The sequence below is a fragment of the Eurosta solidaginis genome, chromosome 3 (genome assembly GCF_040869045.1).
Source record: "Eurosta solidaginis isolate ZX-2024a chromosome 3, ASM4086904v1, whole genome shotgun sequence".
NCBI classification, from domain to species: Eukaryota; Metazoa; Arthropoda; class Insecta; order Diptera; family Tephritidae; genus Eurosta; species Eurosta solidaginis.
The window spans coordinates 41,111,290-41,120,617 of record NC_090321.1 but is presented as its reverse complement, the minus strand read 5'-3'; positions in this window follow the sequence as shown (position 1 = coordinate 41,120,617).

Here is a 9,328-nt window from a genome sequence, read left to right as displayed (position 1 = left end):
TTGAGCTGACTGTACGTTTTTAAGTAAGCCATTTTATGTGACACCACAAGCATACACACATACACACACATATATATATAGCATATGATGGCACTTAAACAATCGCCCTCACTTTTTTCGAATATCAGTTCCATATCCTTGCGTATCCTTGCATATCATTCTTTCACATGCTTACTTAACAATACCAATTTCCAATACAAATATCTCCCCTTCAAATCATTCAATGCTTTGCGTGTTGTTAACATTTTTTGTGGCAAATTTCTAGTTTTATACTTTTCAAATCGGAAAAGTTGCTGCGTCAGTTATGTTAAAAAGTAACTATCCAATGTTGAGTATAAAATGTTAGTGTATGAATTTTCATATGGTGGACTGTAGATGTGGATTTACTCGAGTATGGCTTTTGCTTCATGGCATTTGCTTTTCAATGGATTTTGCTTTTGGCCATCACGCATAACGGTATTAGAAAACGACATACATAAATAATTTATGTTTAAAAGAGGGAGATAAGAGTGTGATAGTTATATTAGGTGCAGGATTAAAGTGCTGGATAACGTAGGAGAAGGAATTTTTATGGGTTGTGTCGAAAATTGAGATTTATGAAATAATGGTGAGCATAGCGAGAGATTGTGATTTGTTGTAGAATATAATGCCATAGAATAGAACACCTAGTACAATAGAAGAGATTGCAGGACATATAAGTTGACCATAGTGGGTTAAGTGAGTTAGCATACTGACGCGGTAGGAGTGTCTGTCCTAAAAGGCTAATAAATGGATCCCGAGACTATCAGTGCTAGTAGCGGAAAAGGACTGCCTGTATTTGTAACACTCGCTAAGCCTTCGGGCAGTGTTTTTTTCCGCTAAAACAAATATAACTTAGAAGGTGTCTGCAATAACATACGAACCGACACTAGCTTCCTAAATTTTAGATTACATCGAGATAGTGACGAATATTTAAGAAATAAATTTAATATGGAATAAAATATGGTGAGAAGGCAACCCTATTTGAAAATATATTTTTCGGAATACGACATAAATTCCATTACATTTCCATGGAACGGCTCTTCATCGTATCATTATTTTTATTCAATAAGAACTCTCAAGCCAGTAATCCAAAAAGAAAACACTACCTTTTTCTCTGATATGTGCTCCAAAGTTCAGGCGACCTTAGTGATCTAAAGAAGTAATTGCGAGGGACTTGAGAGATAATCATTTATTTTGTAGCATTTTTGTGTTCATATGTAGCTTAACTTTCATGATTTTGTAGTCATCTGCCTAAGAAGCTTCTTTCCACAGAGTTTTAATGTGTAAAAATTTCAAGCGTCTTCGCTATTGGCCAAAGTAATGATATCGCTAGATATGATTCTTCTTTGTCTGGCTGTTTTCTTCGTTGACTGAAAGTGTTGAGCTTTCTCTTTCCAATTTTTCAGTGATAACAAAGTACAGATAAAGATTCAAAACATGCTCAAGGTAGCTGAATCCCTCATCGTAAAGGTGTTACAGTATTGGTATTGCTATGCCATGGAGTTCAAGGCTTTGCCTCTTGGATGGCGTTCACAATCTCTGTGGTTGCTGTAGTACTGAGGGCAACATAAATTTTGTCTTCTTACCTGTTGGCCTCATTGTACTGCCGAACGTCGAAATCCGAAAACCACTTCAAAAATTGTTGTCAGGAGTCCCTTAAGAAATCTTTTGGATACGACTAAACTTCGTCATCAAAAGCGATAGATATTTTGTCATTATATTATGAAAAGAAAGCAAAAGAAAGGAACAAAAATAGGCAATACAATCAATATGTTATCGAAAAACTATACATTTGTTATTGAAAAGTTATCGAAAATTAATTGATTTGTTGTCAAAAACTTAACGATTTGTTATCGGGGTTTTTTCCATCCGTTATCGACAGCTGATCGGTTTGTTATGAATGAGATACCGATTAAATTTCAATAAAAAAGCAACGACTCATCTGTAATCCGTCGATAACAAGCCGATAGGAAGGCAATATCAAGCCGATGACTCGGCAAAAATCTCGGTTTCCGGAATAGGTCGATAATGAAACAATAACTTGTTGTTATTGTATTGCAGAAGTGCTTTACCCCATTCAATAGGTGCGACTACACACAAATTGTCATCAATATCCTCTAGCAGGAGTTCGAAAAAACTTGCAGTTTCAACAGTGGTGGACCAAAGACATAAGGGTGTTGGAAGCGTTGGTTTCACAATTGCAATTTGAAAATATAATTGGTGTCATGTGGGGATACGTTACAAGCAGGACATATGTACATTCTGTTTGTCGGGTTTTGATTCTCGATAGGTAAGAGTTTAACCTGTTACAGTAGGGTCTAGATCGAAGTTGAGCTAGAGTGACGTGCGTCTACCTGGGCTTATTGCTTTTCTCTATTACGAGTTAAGGGCATGTGACTTTAAGAAAGGGGTACGCCGGTAAATTCCTGGCATTAAAATAACATGTCGATATCGGCTGCTACCGATAAGAAAACCGACAAAGCACTTCTCAAATAACCCGTAATTTTTGTGTCTGCAAAGTTGTCTCTATTTTAGTTAAACTTCAATCCCTGAGCAAGTTCCAGTTAATTAAAAAAAGTTTTCTTCACGTGTACTTGGTACTCGCGGTTTATTAAGGACAAATTAAACTTCCTTAACCCTAACGCCATTGTCGTAACCATACCCATATCCATATCCATCTCCAATGTGATCGATTAATGGTGCCTTAACCTAAAAATCGAGCAAATTTCATAAAAATGAAGAAAACGCAAAAAATTACAAACATATTCCACAAAAAATAAGTGTCTTAGTCAAAACGTATCCAAAACAATAAATAAAATATACAAAAAGTTAATAAATTCACCAACTCAAATCTTTTTAGGTTATGGATATGGCGAAAAACCAAAAACCAATTAGTTGGCTATGGTATGGTTATGGCGTTAGCGTTATGGTATGGCACCATTAATCGATTACATTGATTTCCATAAGGTTTGTTCGATCAGCTGTTTTATCTGGTTATGGTTTTATGGTTATAAGTCACCATTAATTAGCCCTTTATTTAGTTGTGTTGAGTGTTATGCGGGAACTCTGAATAAAACAACATCAGCACTGACATTGAATTGACCTTGTAGAAATTTGCTTGTACTTTTTAAGTGAAACAAATAAAAAAAGAAACTTAAAATGCACAAAAGCAACGAAAGAAAAAATAAAATAGCATGAAGCGGTCATAAAGCTAAAAAATATAACAAAATAGTAATAGCGACAGTAACAAATAAAGAAAAAAACAAATATGGGAGGAGTGCTAAATGCATTTTCCTGCTAAGTAAAACTACAGAAAATGGAGTATGCTTCATTACCACTCATAGAAAAAACGCAAATAAAAAGTAGCGTAGTTGCATGCAAGTGCTAAGTACACAAAGCATACAAAAGACCTGTAACTGCGTTATATCCTGCTTAATGCGTGACACACCTACCTATTTGCTATTTGACAAAAACAAATATTTTTTAAATTTACTGATCCAGTGTTTTATATGTACTGCCCTTATTTCCTTTTTATAATCACGCTAAACTTTTATTTAAACAAGTAAGGAAGGCTAAGTTCGGGTGTAACCGAACATTACATACTCAGTTGAGAGCTATAGAGACAAAATAAGGAAAATCACCATGTAGGAAAATGAACCTAGGGTAACCCTGGAATGTGGTTGTATGAAATGTGTATCAAATGGAAGGTATTAAAGAGTATTTTATGAGGGAGTGGGCCATAGTTCTATGGATGGACGCCATTTAGGGATATCGCCATAAAGGTGGACCAGGGCTGACTCCAGAATTTGTTTGTACGATATGGGTATCAAACGAAAGGTGTTACTGAAAATTTTAAGACGGAGTGGGCATTAGGTCTATAGGTGGACGCCTTTTCGAGATATCGCCATTAGGGTGGGCCAGGGTGACTCTAGAATGTGTTTGTACGATATGGGTATCAAATGAAAGGTGGTAATGAGTATTTTAAAAGGGAGTAATCCTTAGTTCTATAGGTGGACGCCTTTTCGAGATATCGCCCTAAAGGTGGACCAAGGGTGACTCTAGAATGTTTGTACGATATGGGTATCAAACGAAAGGTGTTACTGAGCATTTTAAGAGGGAGTGGGCATTAGGTCTATAGGTGGACGCTTTTTCAAGATATCGCCATAAAGGTGGACCAGGGGTGACTCTAGAATGTGTTTGTACGATATGGGTATCAAACGAAAGGTGTTACTGAGCATTTTAAGAGGGAGTGGGCATTAGGTCTATAGGTGGACGTCTTTTCAAGATATCGCCATAAAGGTGGACCAGGGGTGACTCTAGAATGTGTTTGTACGATATGGGTATCAAACGAAAGGTGTTACTGAGCATTTTAAGAGGGAATGGGCATTAGGTCTATAGGTGGACGCCTTTTCGAGATATCGCCATTAGGGTGGGCCAGGGTGACTCTAGAATGTTTGTACGATATGGGTATCAAACGAAAGATGTTACTGAGCATTTTAAGAGGGAGTGAGCATTAGGTTTATAGGTGGACGCCTTTTCGAGATATCGCCATTAGGGTGGGCCAGGGGTAGACTCTAGAATGTTTGTACGATATGGGTATCAAACGAAAGGTGTTACTGAGCATTTTAAGAGGGAGTGGGCATTAGGTCTATAGGTGGGCGCCTTTTCGAGATATCGCCATTAGGGTGGGCCAGGGGTGACTCTAGAATGTTTGTACGATATGGGTATCAAACGAAAGGTGTTACTGAGCATTTTAAGAGGGAGTGGGCATTAGGTCTATAGGTGGACGCCTTTTCGAGATATCACCATAAAGGTGGACCAAGGGTGACTCTAGAATGTTTGTACGATATGGGTATCAAACGAAAGGTGTTACTGAGCATTTTAAGAGGGAGTGGGCATTAGGTCTATAGTTGGACGCCTTTTCAAGATGTCGCCATTAGGGTGGGCCAGGGTGACTCTAGAATGTGTTTGTACGATATGGGTATCAAATGAAAGGTGGTAATGAGTATTTTAAAAGGGAGTAATCCTTAGTTCTATAGGTGGACGCCTTTTCGAGATATCGCCATTAGGGTGGGCCAGGGATGACTCTAGAATGTTTGTACGATATGGGTATCAAACGGAAGGTGTTATTGAGCATTTTAAGAGGGAGTGGGTATTAGGTCTATAGGTGGACGCCTTTTCGAGATATCGCCATTAGGGTGGGCCAGGGGTGACTCTAGAATGTGTTTGTACGATATGGATATCAAATTAAAGGTATTAATGAGGGTTTTAAAAGCGAGCGGCCCTTAGATGTATATGTGAAGGCGTTTTAGCGATATCGACCAAAATGTGGACCAGGTGATCCAGAAAATCATCTGTCGGGTACTGCTAATTTATTTATATATGCAATACCACTAACAGTATTCCTGCCAAGATTCCAAGGGCTGTTGATTTCGCCTTGTAGAACTTTTTCATTTTCTTCTACTTAATATGGTAGGTGTCACACCCATTTTACAAAGTGTTTTCCAAAGTTATATTTTGCGTCAATAAACCAATGCAATTACCATGTTTCTTCCCTTTTTTCGTATTTGGTATAGAATTATGAAATTTTTTTCATTTTTCGTAATTTTCGATATCGGTAAAGTGGGCGTGGTTATGGTCGGATTTCGGCCATTTTTTATACCAAGATAAAGTGAGTTCAGATAAGTACGTGGACTAAGTTTAGTAAAGATATATCGGTTTTGCTCAAGTTATTGTGTTAACGGCCGAGCGAAGGACAGACGGTGGACTGTGTATAAAAACTGGGCGTGTCTTCCACCGATTTCGCCCATTTTCACAGAAAATAGTTACCGTCATAGAATCTATGCCTCTACCAAATTTAAGAAGGATTGGTAAATTTTTGTTCGACTTATGGCATTAAAAGTATTCTAGACAAACTAAATGAAAATGGGCGGAGCCACGCCCATTTTGAAATTTTCTTTTATTTTTCTATTCTGTTACATCATATCATTACTGGAATTGAATTTTGACTTAATTTACTTATATACAGTAAAGATATTAAATTTTTTGTTGAAATTTGAATTTAAAAAATTTTTTTTTTAAAAAAGTGGGCGTTTTCTTCATCCAATTTTGCTAATTTTTATTTAGCACATATATAGTAATAGTAGTAACGTTCCTGCCAAATTTCATCATGATATCTTCAACGACTGCCAAATGACAGCTTGCAAAACTTTTAAATTACCTTCTTGTAAAAGTGGGCAGTGCTACGCCCATTGTCCAAAATCTTACTAATTTTCTATTCTGCGTCATAACGTCATCTACCAAGTTTCATCGCTTTATCCGCCTTTGGCAATGAATTATCGCATTTTTTCGGTTTTTCGAAATTTTCGATATCGAAAAAGTGGGCGTGGTTATAGTCCGATATCGTTCATTTTAAATAGCGATCTGAGATGAGTGCCCAGGAAGCTATATACCAAATTTCATCAAGATACCTCAAAATTTACTCAAGTTATCGTGTTAACGGACGGACGGACGGACGGACATGGCTCAATCAAATTTTTTTTCGATACTGATGATTTTGATATATGGAAGTCTATATCTATCTCGATTCCTTTATACCTGTACAACCAACCGTTATCCAATCAAAGTTAATATACTCTGTGAGCTCTGCTCAACTGAGTATAAAAAAGAAGAGAAAAAGATGAAAGACGGAAAGCTGAATAACTGCAAAAGTTCGATTGAATTGCAGTCAATTTTGCGCGTAGAAAATCCACTTACCGATGACACACACACATACACAAGTTACTACAAAAGTAACGTATGTATTCCAAAAAGTGGGGTGAAATACCCTGCAAAAAATCATGCGATTAATCCTTAAGGAGCGTGATCTTCGATTTTTCTCTTTTGTCTTCATTGGGGTATAATTTATCCCCTCTATACCTTTTCCAGTTTAAGTTCAGAAAAGTATAATTCAAGATGAGAATTTCCAATTTAAATTCAGAAATTTACAATTAAAGTTCAGAAAGAAACAATTCAATTTCAGAATTTCTTATTCAAGTTCAGAAAATTATAATTCAAGTCTGAAAATTACAATTCAAGATCAGAAAATTTGTCGGGTATTTTTTTCTTGCATCCAATAGAAATAAATGTATGTAAGGGTATAACCTTCTAAACAAATCCAGGGCGAGCACACGCAAACCAATAGCAGTCTGCACCGGTCATTGGGCAGTAGGTACGCATGCGGAAAAGATGGGCATTCCGTATAACGACTACTGCAGAAGCTGCAAAAATCCAAATGCCAGGCAGACAGTAGAACACTTTATGTGTAAATGACCGGCTCTAGCTAGAGCCCGGCTAAGGTTCCTTGGAACCCCGTTTCTAGAAGATCTCAGAGTGTTATCTGTGATAGCAATCCCGAATATTCTTAATTTTATCAACAACTCTGGCTGGTTGTAATACATTGACCGTAACATTCCGTAGGTTTTTAGACGAGTTACATGGCATCAAAACGGCTTAAAATAGCTACTTGGGCGACCAGGGTCGCAGCCGTTTCACCTACCTAAGGGTATCTATCTGTTAAGGAAGTATTGGACTTTTTAACTCATTTAAATCAATTTTTCTCTCGTTAAGGAGGCGGAGAAAAAAGTACCATTTCTTCTCTTCTCTCTCATCAGCTGCAAATCCATCAACTAAGGTCAGGTTAAGGTTTGGCTATTTCGTAACAAATCACGCCAGTTTTCTTTGTTTTGCGGTAACTGACGGCGATTGCCAGCATCATGGGAGGTCAAGTTTTTCTCCACCTACTTCTCGCAACTCTGTGAAGGTATCTTCCTTCCTTCCACTGCTTCCAAACTGCGGGTTCGACTGAAGTACTTTCTTGGCCGGAGCGTCCTCATGCACTTGTTGGAAAGAGCTATCCTCCGTTTGATTTCTATGTAGGCTCGGGATGTACACACCTTAAAGAAAACTTGAAGTATCAACACTTGCAATTAACATATAAGTATAACATTATGCATATATAGTATGAATTGGAATAACTTTTAAAAATTAACACCCTACTTATAAATTTCTGAATTTTAACTGTAATTTTCTGAAATTGCATTGTAATTTTCTGAACTTGAAATGTAAATTCTGAACTTGAATTGTAATTTTCTGAACTTGAGTTATAATTTTCTGAATTTGAATTGGAATTTCAGAACTTGAATAGGAAATTCTTAATTTAAATTTTCCTCTGCTTGAATTGGAAATTCTTAACTTAAATTGTAATTTTCTGAGCTTGAAGTGTAATTGTCTGAACTTAAATTGGAAATTTTTAACTTAAATTGTAATTTTCTGAACTTGAATTGTAATTTTCTGAACTTAAATTATAATTTTCTGAATTTGAATTGGAATTTCTGAACTTGAATTGGAGTTTTCTGAACTTGAATATGAAATTCTTAACTTAAATTGTAATTTTCTGAACTTGAAGCGTAATTTTTTGAACTTGAATTGGAAATTCGGAACTTGAATTGTAATTTTCTGAACTTGAATAGGAAATTCTTAACTTAAATTGTAATTTTCTTAACTTGAAATGTAATTTTCTGAACTTGAAGTTTTATTTTTTGAACTCGAATTGTAAATTTCTGTACTTAAACTGGAAAAGGTGTAGTTCCTTTTGGATACAGTTTGTATAAGTCGGTTTGAAACTTATGTAGCAAATTTTAAGAAACAATAAAAAGAAAAAGAAAACGAAACGAAATATGTAAAATAAAGAACAACATTCGTTGTAGTTCTATAAATAGAACAAAAATAGCAACAATACCAAGTTTCTCTGAAACCGCCTTACAAACATGCAAAACTTCAACACATAATTTACATACGAAGTATGCAATGTGTATAAGATTAAATTATGCAAAAAGAAAGCAATTGGGAAAAACTTTACAACAACAACTAAGGCATGACGTAGCTGAATGCGTTTGTAACCATTTCAACTATCGTAGGAGTGCGGGTTCGACGCCCACTCCCGGGAGAAAAGGCTTTGAAGAGATTTACAAGGTACAATCGAAACAGCTGTCGCCTTGCCCGTTCTGATGTCACGTTGTTTAAATTTTTTCCAAATTATTAAATAAATTATAAAATTAAAAAAATGGTTTCAAATAAATGTTTTCATTCATTAAAAAAAAAAAAAACCAAAAAAAAAAAAGCAATACGGGCAATCCCCGATTAAATCATGCAAAAAACAAATTAATTCACACATATCCGGAGCCACATACCGAGCCTAACATACCAGTATCGTAGGTTTTGTTATCGCAGGATTTTTTTTTATATTTTTCTACAATACAAATGCGAA